The sequence below is a fragment of the Gossypium arboreum genome, chromosome 11, assembly GCF_025698485.1.
Source record: "Gossypium arboreum isolate Shixiya-1 chromosome 11, ASM2569848v2, whole genome shotgun sequence".
Lineage (NCBI taxonomy): Eukaryota > Viridiplantae > Streptophyta > Magnoliopsida > Malvales > Malvaceae > Gossypium > Gossypium arboreum.
In genome coordinates this window covers 45,704,309-45,722,421 of record NC_069080.1, presented here as the reverse complement: position 1 = coordinate 45,722,421, position 18,113 = coordinate 45,704,309, and the positions used below count along the sequence as shown (strand labels likewise).

The window sequence follows — 18,113 nt, the reverse complement described above, 5'->3', positions numbered from 1 at the left end:
GTCCCAATCGAGATTGGTTTACAACTTACGAAACAAAGGTCTCAAGGTGTTGTTTTGATGGGAAATAATGCTTCGTGTAAAATCGCAGGTGTTGGAACAGTTAAAGTTAAGATGTTTGATGGAGTTGTCAGAACACTTAGTGAAGTACGATATGTTCCAGAATTGAAGAGAAATTTAATTTCGTTGAGTACTCTTGATTCAAAAGGGTACAGATATACAGCTGAAAGTGGGATTTTAAAGATTTCCAAAGGTTCCCTTGTTGTGATGAAAGGGCAAAGAAAAACTTCCAAGTTATATGTTTTGCAGGGTTTTACTGTTACTGGTGATGCAGCTATCACTTCCTCTTCCTTGTCAGATGATGATATTACTAAACTTTGGCATATGCGCCTAGGGCATATGAGTGAGAATGGCATGGTAGAATTGAGTAAAAGAGGACTTCTTGATGGGCAAGGAATTTGCAAACTAAATTTCTGTGAGCACTGTGTTTTTGGGAAGCAAAAGAGAGTTCGATTCACTAGAGGAATCCATAACACGAAGGGAATGTTAGAGTATATTCATTCTGATCTGTGGGGGCCATCCAGAGTGCCTTCGAGAGGTGGAGCTAATTATATGCTAACCTTTATTGATGATTTTTCCAGAAAAGTTTGGGCGTTCTTCCTGAAGCAGAAAAGTGATGTGTTTTCCGCATTTAAGTCTTGGAAAATTATGATTGAATAACAGACGGAAAAATAGATAAAAGACCTCCGTACAGACAATGGCTTAGAGTTCTGTTCTGATGAGTTTAATAGATTGTGCAAGTCAGAAGGGATCATGAGACACTTGATAGTTCGTCATACTTCACAGCAAAATGGCGTTGCAGAACGAATGAACAGAACGATCATGGAGAAGGTTTGATGTATGTTGTCAAATGCCAACTTATCGAAGTCATTTTAGGCCGAAGCAGCCTCTACTGCATGTTTTTTAATCAACCGATCTCCATCCGTTGCCATTGAGAAAAAGACTCCACAAGAGGTATGGTCTGGTAATCTTGCTAATTATTCTGATTTAAAGATTTTTGGGTGTCCTGCGTATGCTCATGTTGATAATGGAAAATTGGAATCGAGATCCATTAAATGCGTTTTTCTTGGTTATAAAGCTGGTGTAAAAGGGTATAAGTTATGGTGTCCTGAAAATAGAAAAGTTGTGATTAGCAGAGATGTTGTTTTTGATGAAACAGCTATGCTACCTAACTTATCTCTTAAAGACTCTTCCAATAAAGAAAATCAAAAGCAGGTGGAGCATCAGATTAATACAGAGTCAACTCCTTAAGCTAGAACAAAAAATTGAGAATAGAGTTGCTTCTTCACCACAATACTCTATCGCCAAAAACAGAACTAGAAGAGAAATTAAACCTCCAAATAAGGATGCCGAGGCTGATCTAGTTACTTATGCTTTAAATGTGGCTGAAGATATAGATGCGAATCAAGAGCCATCTAATTATTCTGAGGCGGTTAGCTTTGAAGACTCAGAAAAGTGGATGTTTGCTATGCAAGAAGAGATGGAATCACTCCACAAAAACAGAACATGGGACCTTGTGAAACTTCCTAATGGTAAAAAGGTTGTTCGTTGTAAATGGGTGTTTAAAAAGAAATAAGGGACTCTAGGAGTTGAAGAACCTAGATATAAAGCAAGGCTTGTTGCAAAGGGTTACAGTCAAATTCCAGGAGTGGACTTCACAGATGTGTACTCTCCAGTTGTTAAGCATAGTTCGATTCGAGCTTTGCTTAGTATTGTGGCCATGCATGATTTGTAGCTTGAGCAGTTGATGTAAAAACTGCATTTCTGCATGGAGAACTTGAGGAGGATATTTACATACAACAACCAGAGAGTTTTATAGTCTCAGAAAAAGAGGACTATGTTTGCTTGTGAAAAAGTCCCTTTACGGTTTGAAACAAATCACCAAGACAAAGGGTACAAGAGGTTTGATTCCTTTATGACTTCTCATGATTTCAAAAGAAGTAGTTTTGACAGTTGTGTTTACTTTAAGAAAAATAGTGATGGTTTTTTTGTGTATCTACTTCTTTATGTTGATGACATGTTGATAGCAGCAAAAGATAAATGAGAGATAAGAAATGTCAAAACCCAACTAAGTAAAGAATTTGAGATGAATGATTTAGGACCAGCAAAGAAGATACTTGGAATGGAGATTCTCAGATATAGAAAAACAAGTAAATTGTACCTAAGTCAGAATGGGTACATTGAGAAAGTTCTTTGCAGGTTCAATATGCAGAGTGCTAAGCTCGTTAGTACTCCTTTAGCGATTTCATTTCGACTTTCATCAATTTTGTCTCCACAATCAGATGATGAGATTGAGTACATGTCACATGTTCCATACTCTAGTATAGTGGGATCTCTCATGTATGCTATGATTTGTTCACGTCTAGATTTATCATATGTAGTTAGTGCAGTTAGCAGATAAAGAACACTGGAAAGCAGTTTAGTAGATTCTAAGATACTTACGAGGTACTACTGATGTTTGCTTACAGTTTGGAAGAACTAGAGATGGAGTCATAGGGTATGTTGATACTGTAACATCCCAAACCCGGCCCAGACGTTATGACCGGATCCGACATGCCACATCGAAGCGTTCAAAACATTTTATATTGTTGATCCAGGAAAACTTACTTAGTGTTTTAAAAGATAATTTCATTATAGGTTAAAGTGAATGGAAGCTGTGCACCAGGTAGGAAACCGGAAAAGAGGTGGTGAGTCCATCAGACTGCTTAAGTACCAAACTCCCTTCGGATCCAATCCTAAACATGCAAACCGCCATTGCCATACCTTAACGTCATGTATATTTCTACGAGACCGATTTGATTAAGTCCTTTTTAGGAAAAGTGATTAATTTTGGAAAATATCTTCATTCGGAAGCTTTGCTTGTTTTCGTGTTCTTTTGAAATCAATTACTGTTTTTGAAAACGCGCCCTAAAGCTATCCAATTTCAACAGTTAAATATAAATATTACCTATCTTAATAAAACATATAAAAACCATCAAAAATAAATAAGCGGCCTTATTACATTTAAAAGCCCAAAACCTCAAACGTAATTAAAAGGATGTCCAGTTCACCAGAAGAAAATCAAACTTTCAGAACGGGTGGCCACTCCGAATTCCCTCACAGCTCCAAGCCCACTATGGTTGGGGATTACCTACGTGGATAAAAATAAAAGGGGTGAGTTTGGGGAAACTCAGTGTGTAAATTAACCCAACCATAGCCTATATCAGCTCAAACCACAGAAATAGGATAAGGGTGCCTTAGCCCAGAATAGAATTCAGAATAAAGCCCATAGGCCCATAACAGAACAAAATAGATATTACATGTTTATGCAGAAACCCAACCCAGATTCATCCATAACACCTCGTACCAGCCTTACACCATGTGGGAGACTACTCGACCCACCCAACCGCTACACACCACGTAAATCGCAATGAGGTTGCGGATATTGTGACGAAGTCACCAGATCTGATATTATGGCGAGCCACCGATCAGATATATGTGGCGAGCCACCAGATCGAATAATTGTGGCATAGCCACCAGATGAGATATATGTGGCGAGCCACCAGATTAGATAAATTGTGGCATAGCCACCGGACGCTTCCTCCATAGAATAACCCAAGTCCCCATGCAATGATATATAATCATGGCATACATCATACAGAATCAGATCGTCATGCTTTTCAGTCAAAAGTAACCCTAGGGGTATAATGGTAATTTTGCATACATAGGGGTATTCAAGTAATTTAACTATTCTTAAGGTTTTTATACATAACATAGTCATTTACGTACGATCAGAAACACTTACCGCGTTTTCTTAACAATTTGGGCCCGTTGGCCCATTATCCCGTTTTTGGCCCATTAAGCCCAAAAATATCGAAATGCACAGAATCGCGCACTCTGCAGTCTTATCACTTTAATTTACCATATACATCAAACTATTAATCTCAAAATACCGGCTTTTCGGCTTTTGCCAATCTAGTCTATAAGAGGGTGTTAGTTACACACCTATTTGCGACGATATGCTGACGAGATCCACACACGAACCGCCTACAATTGGATTACTAACACGTTAATCTAACTATTCAAATACGAACTACGATTAACCCCTTACAATATTCGCCAACCACACCTACAGATCGAGTAAGCTTATAAGAAATCAATAAGCAACTCATTAACAAATTTTTGTCGTTGTTTACCACATAATCATAATTTCACCGCAAGTCGTCTTCCTAAGCAACTAAATCATTTATAACTAGAGCTACGAAACTCCAAATCAAGTGCCGTTAATTTTCCCTGAAAATATACTCATATATATTCTATCCATAAAATTTTCAGAATTTTTGGTTTAGCCAATCAATACCAGATTTTTCTCAAAGTTTCCCATGTTTCACTGTTTGACTAATCTGACCACTCTTCATTACGAACCAAATTTCTTATTGTACAGAATTCAAAATATGTTCTTGTTTATTTCATTTGAAACTAGACTAAACAAGATTTAATTACATAATTTATTCAGCTTCTAATTCATCTCCCACAATTTATGGTGATTTTCCAAAGTCACGTTATCTTCTTTGTCCCAAGCAGTTTATTACCAAATCACTCTTTCACACATACCTTGCATGCATGTTATGTAAACATGTATATCACCAATCAATCATCACATATCTATGATTTTATTTAAGTATAATCTCCATTTCATCATTTTAAAGCACAACATGTTAGCCGATTTTTCCCTTTAGCATCTAAGGCACATGCATGCTCATTTGTTTGGCTCAACTTCACCTATCTTCCATTTTTCATCAAAAGAACATGAAACAACAACCATTTCCTTCATTTTAATTCATGACTAAATGCTCACAACACAACTAAAAACCAAAATATGTTTCAAGAGTTAAGGTAGAATCAAGAAGAACTCATGAACCTCAAAATAGAAGCAAGGTACCAAGAACCCTTCAATTTTCCTCCTCCTAGTGACCGAATACTCAAGAGTTTTCTCCTCTCCTTTCTCTTCTCTAACTTTCGGCTATGATGAACAAAGATTGACAAAACTTTGTTCTTTTCATCCTTTTGTTATTTTATTACCCAACATTTTATGACACAAAATAACCTATATTATTTGTGCCATACCTATGCCATAATGTCAATAAAAAAAATGCCCATAATGCTTATCATGCCCATCATGGAACATTTACCTAACCCATTATCAATTTTTTTATCAATTTGTACCATAAATTATGGATATCAAGTGCACATATTGTCTTCAACAACATGATGGCCGTCCACTTCTTGTAAAATGGGAGGTTTGACATAGAAATCCTCCTATTTTGCACTACTATTTATTTAGCCACTACAAAATTAGCCTATAGCATTTTCAAACATTTTCACATAGGTCCTATTTCATAATTTCACTCACAAATGACAAAATCAAAGCATGAACTTTTACCCACATTCACAGAATTCCCGAAAATTGGGGCGTTACAACTCTACCCCCCTTAAAGAAATTTCGGCCTCGAAATTTACCTGATCCAAATAGTTGAGGGTATTGTTGACGCATAGTCTCTTCTAATTCTCAAGTAGCTTCTTCTCTTCCATGATTACGCCAAAGCACTTTCACTAACGGGACAGATTTCCTTCTGAGAACCTTAACATCTCGAGCCAATATTTGCACAGGCTCCTCCTCAAAGGTCAAATCAGTCTGAACTTCAATTTCTGCAACTGGCAGGACATGAGCAGGGTCAGAATGATAACACCTTAACATGGAGACGTGAAAAACATCGTGCATCCTGTCTAACTCTGGAGGCAATTCCAACTGATAAGCCACTGGACCTACTCGCTTCAAAACCCGATAAGGCCCAATGAACCGCAGACTCAACTTGCCCTTCTTACCGAACCTTAATATCTTCTTCCAAGGAGAAACCTTTAAGAAGACCATATCACCTATCGAGTACTCAATCTCCTTACGCTTCAAATCTGCATACGACTTTTGCCTATCAGATGCTTCTTTTAACCGGTCCCTAATTATTCTGACTTTATCCTCAGTATCAGCTACCAACTCTAGTCCAAGAATTTGTCGCTCTCCTAGTTCAGTCCAACAACTAGGTGTACGACACCTTCGTCCATACAGTGCTTCATACGGTGCCATTCGAATACTCGCTTGGTAACTGTTATTGTACGCAAATTCTGCCAACGGTAAGTAATCCTCCCAAGTACCTCAAAAGTCAATCACGCATCCCCTCAACATGTCCTCCAGAATTTGAATAACCCTCTCTGACTGACCATCAGTTTGGGCATGGAAAGCCGTACTAAAGTTCAATCACGTCCCCAACGCCTCATGTAACTTTTTCCAAAACCAAGATGTGAATCTGGGATCCCGGTCAGAGACAATAGAAACTGGGACTCCATGAAGTCGTACAATCTCTGCCACATACAGCTTGGCTAACTTTTGAAGCGAAAAGTCAGTACATACAGGTATGAAATGGGCTAATTTGGTCAACCTATCCACAATCACCAACACTGAGTCTTTCTTTGATCGTGTCAAAGGCAACCCACTCACAAAGTCCATGGTTACCCTCTCCCACTTCCAAAGTGGTATCTTCACCGGCTGTAATAGTCCAGAAGGTAATTGATGCTCAGCTTTCACTTGTTGGCATGTCAGACATTTTCCTACAAACTCCGTTACTTTTCACTTAAGTCCAAGCCACCAGTACAATTCTCGCAAGTGGTGATACAACTTACTCCCTCCAGGATGCATGGCACATAGTCCCCCATGAGCTTCCTTCAATAGTGTCTGCCTTAAATCAGAGTCCCTCGAAACACAAATTCTTCCTCGAAAACACAGAACTCTATCATCATTTAAACTGAACTCAGAAGTTTCCCCTTCTTTAACTTGTTGAAAACAAGCAACCAAAGACTCATCTTCCAACTGCTTTTCCTTAATCTGGTCCACCCAGGTTGGCCTTACTTGCAATTCAGCCAACAAACTACCATCATCATACAGACTCAAACGAGCAAACATTGCTCTCAGATCAGATACGGTTCTATGACTTAAAGCATCGGCTACCACATTAGCCTTGCCTGGGTGATACTCGATCGAACAGTCATAATCCTTAAGCAACTCAATCCATCTCCTTTGCCTAAGGTTCAGCTCCTTCTGAGTCAACAAATACTTAAGACTCTTGTGGTCTGTGTATATAATACACCTCTCTCCGTACAAGTAATGTCTCCAAATCTTAAGTGCAAATATCACTTCCGCCAACTCCAAATCATGAGTAGGATAGTTCCCTTCGTGAGGTTTAAGATGTCGTGATGCATATGCAACCACCTTACTCTCCTGCATTAACTCGTAGCCCAAACCCACGTGTAATGCGCCACTGTACACAGTAAAATCCTTCCCAGACTCTGGCTGAATCAACACAAGTGCTTCAGTCAGAACTTTCTTCAACTTCTCAAAAGCTTCCTACTACTTCTCAGTCTATACAAACGATACTCCTTTCCTTATGAGTTTTGTCAGAGGTGCTGCTATCACAGAAAAACCTTCCACAAACCTTCTGTAGTAGCCTGCCAACCCTAAGAAACTTTGAATTTCCGACACCGTCCTAGGTGGCTTCCACTCCAAAATTGCTTCAATCTTTCGAGGGTCCACCTTAATCCCTTCGGCAGAGACCACATGTCCTAAGAAGGTTACCTCCCTCAACCAAAATTCACACTTGCTGAACTTCGCGAAGAGTTCCTTCTCCCTTAACACTCTGTGACAGCCTTAAAACGACCCTAGTCGGAATATGGTTTCGGGACCACAAAACCGAGGCATAAAAATAATTTGATATTTATTTTGATGCCTATAATATGTGTTAACTCATGTGTGACATTTTTGATGCTTTAATTTAGAGTTATAAATGTGAATTTCACTAGAAAGGACCTAGTAGTAAACTTTAAAAGTATGAGGGGGAAATGTGTAATGACTAGTTGATCATGCATGCAAAAATGAGGGGTTTGCATGTCAACTTCCCCATTTATTAGCTAATGGCCGGCCATGACAAGGGTGTATGGGCTAAACATGTCATGAAACATGTTTTGTTGGTGCATTAGGGAGAAACAATAAACAAATAAGTATGGGTGATAAAGAAAGAAAAAAATGTGTGTGAAGGCTTCTCCCCCATTGCATGAGTAGAGGAAAAGAGGAGAAAAAATTTTGTTCATCTTTTTTCACTTTCTTTGAGCTGAAATTCTAAGGAAGAAGGAAGGGGTCTTGCTTCATGCTTGGTTTGGAGGGGGGATTAGGAGGAGGTTTGGCCATACTTGTGTTGAGATTAAGGTAAGTTTGATGTTTTGCATTGAGATTCATGTATATTTTAGTAGTTAGCTTGAGTTCTAACTAGCCATGGTTCAAATCCTCACTATGTCATGGAGATGATATTCGGCTAAGGTGAGATTGTGTTGACATCATTTGCATGCTAAAAGTGAAACTTTGTAATGGTGCATGTGATGGTGGATTGATGATTTTGAATATTCTTTTAACACTTTTGAGTGAGAGTTTGATAGATACTATGAGATTAAACTTCATGACATTGTTAGCTTGTAAGTTGGATGATGAAATCCATGCTTTGTGATGGTAAATGGTGTGGAAGGAACATTCGCCATGATGAAAATATATGGGATAGTTATAATCAATTTGAGATTCGCCCTTGCACCTACATGCATATATGTTGCACATGATGTATTGGTATGACATATATACTATCTCAAGGTATATATTTTGCATATGATGATGTTTCGGTTATGAAATAAATGAGAGATGTGTATTGAGCTACGATATGTAATACGTTAGTTAGTAAAATGTATGCTGTTTTTGTGTGGTATTAAGTGTATGATTGGCCTCAACATGGACATGCATATTCGGCCACATGAGGGGAAATTGGTGTGCATGCATTCGGTTAGAGGCAAGCATATTGATGCCTAACGAGTATATATATTGGCTAAGTACCTTGTATTCCTCTTTCGATGCTCAAATGATTAAACCGATTTATTTGTTAAATTAAGCTCAAGAGCAAAGGGGAACTAGATCCGACAAAGGGAAGGAAAAAGTGGTCGATTAGCCATTGAAATCGTTCGACGACATCCTATGTAAGTTCTTGAGTAATAAAGCTTAAATTCTGAATTGATTAGATCATGTTTAAAGCAAATTAAAATCATGCTCCTTTGTGTGTGGCTATTGAGCCGAAATTGCAAATGTGATAAGTGACTTGTGTTTGAATTTTGCTAATGAAAACGAAATATGAATGTGTTATGATTTATTGATAAATGTACATGGTTATTGAATGATATCCGGGCTAAGTCCCGAAGGCTTTGTGCTAAGTGACTAAATCCGAATAAGATCCGACGACATACGTGCGAGTTACTAAATCCGGACTAAGATCCGAAGGCTTTCGAGCGAGCTACTAAATCCGGGTTAAGTCCGAAGGCATTCGTATGCGAGTTATCAGAATCGGGCTATGTCCCAAGGCATTTGAATGTGTAGCCATATTCGGTTAAACTCCGAAGATCGTGATTCAAGAATGAATGAACTCGCTGTAAAATTTCAGCTAATACGCTTGAAAATTCCAGCAATGAGGTATGTTCGTATGTGCTTTGGAATAGTTGATTCCTTGAATAATACTCGCTCAATCGAGAAATGAGCTTTCGGCATTTGGCTAAGATGAACCCCTTATGTATGAATATAGGGGTTGGAATGTGAAATAAGTATGATATTGAGAATTTGTGCATATGAAATTATCCGTTAGCTATATGAATGTTATGCTTTTGTTGTGCTGGAATCCTTGCTCTAACTTACTAAGCATAAATTGCTTACTCCGTTTCTCTGTTTCTCTGTCTATAGATTTTGGCTCGTCACCATCGGACTCGGGATTTCGGAAGTCAAGTCTCCCACACTATCAAAGTCCCTTTCGGTATATATTTTGGTTGGATTTTGAAATGGCATGTATAGGACTACCCTTTTGTTGCGTTTTAAGTACTTTTGTGATGTATGTGTATGCGACCATGCGAAAATGGCTCGTAAAAGTGGAGTATGGCATTAGACCATTTGTGCTTATGTATATATGTATGGTTTTATGATGTGACTACGGACTGAATGGAAGTGTGAGCAAATGATCAGCCATTGGAATGGCTAAAATGATTATATGTGGACCTATGTATGACAAAACTTTAGTTGGTCCATAGAAACCACGAAATAGGTAAGGTTTACATGAAAAACAGATGCTGACAGCAGCAGTGGTGTGGATTTGAAAAATCACTAAAAATAGTAGGAATGGAATTAAATAGTGAATAAATTATGTAAATAAAACTTGATGAATCTACTTTCATATGGAAGAAACGAAACGGTCATATAAATTATATGTTAAGAGATATTAAAGTTCTCGTGAAACAGGGCCAGAACGGTTTCTGGATCCCCTGTTCCGACTTTAGAAATTCATTGTAAATTAACCAGAGATAATTAGGAGTCATGCCATATATGTATAGATTCCTCTCTAAGTCTAGTTTCTATAGAAATAGACGGCATCAGTATTGAAGCCCTGTATAGGGAGATATCCAATTCGTAACGCACGAAGATCAGTGTAGTTGATCCCTGCAACAGGGGAGACTTTAACTAATAAACTGTACTAATTGGCTTGACCAAAAATTCTAGAAAAAAATATGTAGATGGAAATATGAGTCTTGTTTCAGGGAAAAATTACGAAACAAATTTTCGAGCTTTGAAACTCAAGATATTGATTTTTAAGGCGACACTGATGCAGTAACCAGCTTGTCTGGAAATTTCTAAATGGACTGTGAAGATAGTTAAACTAAGTTTGTGTGCACCTTGTGTTCGATTCCGGTAACGGACTCGGGTACGGGGTGTTACACACTCGCAGCACTATACGGAGATGCTCATCATGTTTTGCTTTAGTTTCAGAATATACCAGGATATCATCAATGAAGACGACTACGAATCGATCCAAGAATGGTTGGAACACCCGATTCATCAGATCCATAAATGCTGCAGGAGCGTTCGTCAGTCCAAATGGCATAACCAAAAACTCGTAATGACCATACCGAGTCCTGAATACCATCTTATGGATATCCGCCTCCTTGACCCTTAATTGATGATATCCAGATCGGAGGTTGATCTTAGAAAATACAAAAGCCCCTCTAAGCTGGTCAAACAGATCGTTAATCCTTGGCAGTGGATACTTATTCTTAATTGTCAGTTTGTTCAACTGACGATAATCAATGCACATCCGCATTGTACCATCCTTCTTCTTCATGAATAGCACCGGTGCTCCCTATGGAGACACGCTTGGCCTAATGAAGCCCCTATCCAACAACTCTTGAATTTGTGCCTTTAGCTCCACTGATTCCTTCGGTACCATTCTATACGGTGCGATAGACACTGGTGCTGTTCCAGGCAATAAGTTGATTCTAAACTCCACTTCTCGGTTCGGGGGCAATCCTAGAAGCTCCTTCGAAAAACATTTTGGAACTCCTTTACAGTCCTAACCTTATCCACTGGTAATCCCTTCCCTTCCGACTGACTTACAAATGCCAAATAGGTCTCATAAACTTTCCGAATCCACTTTTCGACTCTTAATGCTGACACCACATTGGACAAATAATCCCTTCGCTCGTCTATCATCATAACCTCCTCACCCTCCGTGGTCCTTAACACCATTCGTTTTGCAGCACAATCCAAAGTCGCCCTATACTTAACAAGCCAGTCCATTCCCAGAATGAGGTCAAACTCTCCGAACAGTAACTCCATCAGATCTCCAGGGAAAACCTTGCCTTGAGTTTCTAAAGGTACATCCCTATATAGTTTGTCTACCCTAACCGAATGACCTAAAGTACTTAACACAGATACCCCACTCACCATCTTCTTAGAGTGCACACCCAAAAACCCAGATATGGCACATGCAATATAGGAATGAGTAGATCCAATATCCACCAAAGCAGTATATGGCATGCCAGAAACCAAGAACGTACCAGTTATGACGTTAGGTGCGTCGCCCTCCTCTCGACGACGAGCTGCATACACCAAAGCTGGCTGTCGAGCTTCAGTATTTCTGACACCCCTGCCAAGTGCCTCTCGACCTCGACCGTTTCCATTTCCACCCCTACCTTGTCCACGTCCTCTCGGTGGTTGGGGTCTACCCCTTACAGGTTGAGCAATCCTCTGTTCAGCAACTTGAACCTGATCAGCTTTCTAAGGGCAGTCCCGTACTCTATGCTCTATAGATCCATATCGAAAACAAGCACTAGAGCGTTTCTTACACTCGCCCAAATGTACCTTACCACAGTCTCCACAGATTGATGGTCTGACCACATTCATCGCCACTGCTCAAACTGGTTCCTCCACTCTTGCTCTCTTAATAATCCTATTTGTACCACCCGAGGGTCTTGAATCCCTCCGAAAACGGTTCTGATTCTTCTCTCGATTTTGCTTTTCAGCACGCTTAACCTCCTTAGTGATCCTTGCCTTCTCCATCAAGACCGCGAAGTCTCGCTCCCTCTGTGGAGCGATTAACACCCTGAGGTCATCTCTAAGACCATCCTCGAAGTGCACACTTCGCTCATACTCCGTAGCAACTATGCCCATGGCATACCAGCTCAAACTCAGAAACTCGGCCTCGTACTCGGCAACTGTTTTACCTTCTTGCACCAGATTCAGAAATTCCTTCCTGCGGGCGTCCACATAACTCGCTCCAACATACTTCCCTTTAAAGGTCGTCTTAAACAGTTCCCAAGTTACCCTATCAGCTGGGGTTCCTTCTCTCACAGTGAGCCACCACTGGTAAGTCTCGTTCTGTAGCAACGATACGGCTCCCTTCAGCTTCTGCTCCACAGAGCAATCCAAGTCATCCATAATTTGTTCTGTGGCCTCCAACCAATATTCTGCCACATTCGAGGCGATACTAGACACACCCCTAAAGATCTCCGCTCTGTTGTCCCGGAGTCGTTCAGAAATCGATCCTCGAATTTTGTTGCCCGAACTTATCCTGGCAACCCTTTCCAGAACACGAAGCATTGCCTGCGACAGAGCGTCATCCCCGGCACCACGATCATGAGACTCCACTTCTGTTACCGATGGTACCGGTGCATCTGCCGCCGGCATATGTCCCGAAGACAAAGATACCGCTCAAGCCCTTCCTCGGCCACGTCCACGGCCTCTTCCATGAGTAGCTCTTGTACTCATATCGTATTATCTGTTTATGAATTTTATGCATTAACTTAGTATTCCAGTGATTATTACAGAAGTTTTATGAATCAGACAGTAATTCAAAGTTTGTTTTCGCAAAATCAAAGTCTAGCTACAGTTTCAATCTCTTATCAGATTTTCCTATGGTTTCAGTATCATCCTATCTAGAGTGTCCTAGTAGGGTTTCAGAATAGACAGATAATTCAGGAAAATATTCAGAAAAATTCAGAATACTTACAGATTTGAGTCGGAGATTCGGAATGCCACCTTCTAAAGATCTAAATTTTGAAAATCGAGTTTTTCGCATTCTTTATAAAATTTTCGCTTTCGAAAATCTTTGTTTTTGTAAACCCATTCCACAGCCGAGTTGTTGCAACATAGGTTTTGATACCACTAAATGTAACATCCCAAACCCGGCCTAGACGTTATGACCGGATCCGACATGCCATATCGAAGTGTTTAAAACATTTTATATTGTTGATCCAGAAAAACTTACTAAGTGTTTTAAAAGATAATTTCATTATAGGTTAAAGTGAATGGAAGCTGTGCACCAGGTAGGAAACCGAAAAAGAGGAGGTGAGTCCATCGGACTGCTTAAGTACCAAACTCTCTTCGGATCCAATCCTAGACATGCAAACCGCCATTGCCATACCATAACGTCATGTATATTTCTAGGAAACCGATTTGATTAAGTCCTTTTTAGGAAAAGTGATTAATTTTGGAAAATATCTTCATTGCGGAAGCTTTGCTTGTTTTCGTGTTCTTTTGAAATCAATTATTGTTTTTGAAAATGCGCCCTAAAGCTATCCAATTTCAACAGTTAAATATAAATATTACCTATCTTAATAAAACATATAAAACCATCAAAAATAAATAAGCGGCCTTATTACATTTAAAAGCCCAAAACCTCAAACGTAATTAAAAGGATGTCCAGTTAACCAGAAGAAAATCAAACTTTCAGAACGGGTGGCCACTCCGAATTTCCTCACAGCTCCAAGCCCACTATGGTTGGGGATTACCTGCGTGGATAAAAATAAAAGGGGTGAGTTTGGGGAAACTCGATGTGTAAATTAACCCAACCATAGCCTATATCACTCAAACCACGAAATAGGATAAGTTGGCCTTAGCCGAATAGAATTGAATAAAGCCCATAGGCCCATAACAGAATAGAACAGATATTACATGTTTATGCAGAAACCCAACCCAGATTCATCCATAACACCCCCGTACCAGCCTTACACCATGTGGGGAGACTACTCTACCCACCCAACCGCTACACACCACGAAATCGCAGGCGAGGTCGCCGGATATTGTGACGAAGTCACCAGATCTGAATATTATGGCGAGCCACGAGCAGATATATGTGGCGAGCCACCAGATCAGATAATTGTGGCATAGCCACCAGGACAGATATATGTGGCAGAGCCACCAAATTAGATAAATTGTGGCATAGCCACCAGGACAGTTACTCCATAGTATAACCCAAGTCCCCATGCAACAGATATATAATCATGGCATACATCATACAGAATCAGATCGTCATGTTTTTCAGTCAAAAGTAACCCTAGGGGTATAATGGTAATTTTGCATACATAGGGGTATTCAAGTAATTTAACTATTCTTAAGGTTTTCATACATAACATAGTCATTTACGTACGATCAGAAACACTTACCGCGTTTTCTTAACAATTTGGGCCCGTTGGCCCATTATCTCGTTTTTGGCCCATTAAGCCCAAAAATATCGAAATGCACAGAATCGCGCACTCTGCAGTCTTATCACTTTAATTTACCATATACATCAAACTATTAATCTCAAAATACCGGATTTTCAGCTTTTGCCGATCTAGTCTATAAGAGGGTGTTAGTTACACACCTGTTTGCGACGATATGCTGACAAGATCCACACACGAACCGCCTACAATTGGATTACTAACACGTTAATCTAACTATTCAAATACGAACTACGTATTAACCCCTTACAATATTCGGCCAACCACACCTACAGATCAGAGTAAACTTATAAGAAATCAATAAGCAACTCATTAACAAATTTTTGTCAGTGTTTACCACATAATCATAATTTCACTGCAAGTTGTCTTCCTGAGCAATGGTCACTAAATCATTTATAACTGGAGCTACGAAACTCCAAATCAAGTGCCGTTAATTTTCCCTGAAAATAGACTCATATATCTTCTATCCATAAAATTTTCAGAATTTTTGGTTTAGCCAATCAATTCCAGAATTTTCTCAAAGTTTCCCATGTTTCACTGTTTGACTAATCTGACCACACTTCATTACGAATCAAATTTCTCATTGTAAAGAATTGAAAATATGTTCTTGTTTATTTCATTTGAAACTAGACTCAACAAGCTTTAATTACATAATTTATTCAGCTTCTAATTCATCTCCCACAATTTATGGTGATTTTCCAAAGTCACGTTACTGCTGCAGTCCCAAGCAGATTTATTACCAAATCACTCTTTCATACATACCTTGCATGCATGTTATTTAAACATGTATATCACCAATCAATCATCACATATCTATGATTTTATTTAAGAATAATCTCCATTTCATCATTTTAAAGCACAACATGTTAGCCGATTTTTCCCTTTAGCATCTAAGGCACATGCATGCTCATTTGTTTGGCTCAACTTCACCTATCTTTCATTTTTCATCAAAAGAACATGAAACAACAACCATTTCCTTCATTTTAATTCATGAGTAAATGCTCACAACACAACTAAAAACCAAAATATGCTTTAAGAGTTAAGGTAGAATCAAGAAGAACTCATGAACCTCAAAATAGAAGCAAGGTACCAAGAACTTACCTTCAATTTTCCTCCTCCTAGTGACCAAATACTCAAGAGCTTTCTCCTCTCCTTTCTCTTCTCTAACTTTCGGCTATGATGAACAAAGATGGACAAAACTTTGTTCTTTTCATCCTTTTGTTATTTTATTACCCAACATTTTATGACACAAAATAACCTATATTATTTGTGCCATACCTATGCCATAATGTCAATAAAAAAAATGCCCATAATGCTTATCATGCCCATCATGGAACATTTACCTAACCCATTATCAATTTTTTTATCAATTTGTACCATAAATTATGGATATCAAGTGCACATATTGTCTTCAACAACATGATGGCCGTCCACTTCTTGTAAAATGGGAGGTTTGACATACAAATCCTCCTATTTTGCACTACTATTTATTTGGCCACTACAAATTAGCCTATAGCATTTTCAAACATTTTCACATAGGTCCTATTTCATAATTTCACTCACAAATGACAAAATCAAAGCATGAAATTTTGCCAACATTCACAGAATTCCCGAAAATTGGGGCGTTACAGATGCTGATTTTGCTGGAGACCTTGATAAAAGAAGATCTCTCACAGGTTATGTCTTTACAATCAGAGGTTGTGCAATCAGTTGGAAAGCCACTTTGCGATCTCTGATCGCTTTGTCTACCACTGAAGCTGAGTACATGGCGATTACTGAGGCTTGTAAAGAAGCTATTTGGTTGAAAGGACTCTTTAGTGAACTCAATGAAGACCTTCAAATCAGCACAGTATTTTGTGACAGTCAGAGTGCCATCTTTCTTACAAAAGATCAAATGTTTTATGAGAGAACAAAACACATTGATGTTCGGTATCATTTTGTTCGTGATATTATTGCTCGTGGTGATATTGTTGTGAGCAAAATTAGTACTCATGAAAATCCTGCAGATATGATGACTAAGTCGCTTCCTATAACCAAGTTTGAGCATTGCTTAGACTTGGTTGGTGTTCATTGTTGAAGTTAAACCCTTAAGGGATTTTATGGAAAAGGTGGAGAACTTGTTTATTGAAAGTTCGCGATGAAGAACTTGTTCATTGAGAATTTGTGTCAAGGTGGAGATTGTTAGAATTAAGTGACCCAAATTCTTATTTAAATAAAATACGATGGAAAATAAAATAAAAGTAAAATCCATATAAAACTAAACTTCTTTTATTTTATTTTAGAATAAGGTTTTTTAAACCTTATTAAACTCCATCTATTTTATATTGATTACGATAAGGTGTTTCAATCCTACTAGAATATGGCTTTACAAGCCTATAAATAGACATAGTCTATTCCTCTTGTATTGATTCAAATTTTCGACATAGTGAATTTTCTTCTCTTCTGCCCGTGGTTTTTTCCCGAAAGGGTTTCCATGTAAAATTTGTGTGTATTTTTATTTTTATTTTTATTTTATTTTATTTTTCTCAATAACAAATTATTTATAGGGAACGTAATGAAAATATTCACATAATACAATATTTTAAAATCAACCTTAACGATCAAAGAAAACAAAATAACATATACAACAATTAGAGGTAGATAACATGTATAGAGTTAAATTAAATAATGCGTGAGAGAAAAGAAAATAAATAATACGAAAAGGATTCAAAATGCACAAATGTATATAAATAACTTAAACCTATTTAACATAAATAATATATACAAAGAAACGAGATATAAAAATCTAAAGTAAATAATGTATATGAAACAACTTAAAATAAAATAATGTATATAACGGTGAAAAAGGTAAATAAATAATATATGAAGCCATTTATAATAATCAATGTTTAAAACAATTTAAAATAAACAACATAAAACAATTTCATGGTAGTATATAAAAAGTAAATAAATCAAATAGTTTAAAATAGATAATATTTAAAAGATTTAAGATAAATAACATGTAAAAAGAAATTTGAAATAAATAATGTATACATATGTAAGTATAAGATAAAGAATATGAAAGAAAAATCTTAAGATGGATAATAAATAAAATGTATTAAAATAAATAAATAGAGTTTAAA

At 38.0% G+C, this 18,113-nt stretch overlaps 1 long non-coding RNA gene across 1 annotated transcript; it reads right to left on the bottom strand.

Annotated features, from left to right (window-relative positions):
• Positions 1-2,987: 2,987 nt before the first annotated feature.
• On the bottom strand, positions 2,988-4,115 carry LOC128283410 (uncharacterized). Its single transcript, XR_008273748.1, has 2 exons — positions 4,042-4,115; positions 2,988-3,187 (listed from the first exon to the last, which is right to left on the bottom strand). It is a non-coding gene; the product is annotated as an uncharacterized LOC128283410 (long non-coding RNA).
• Between the last annotated feature and the right edge of the window lie 13,998 nt (positions 4,116-18,113).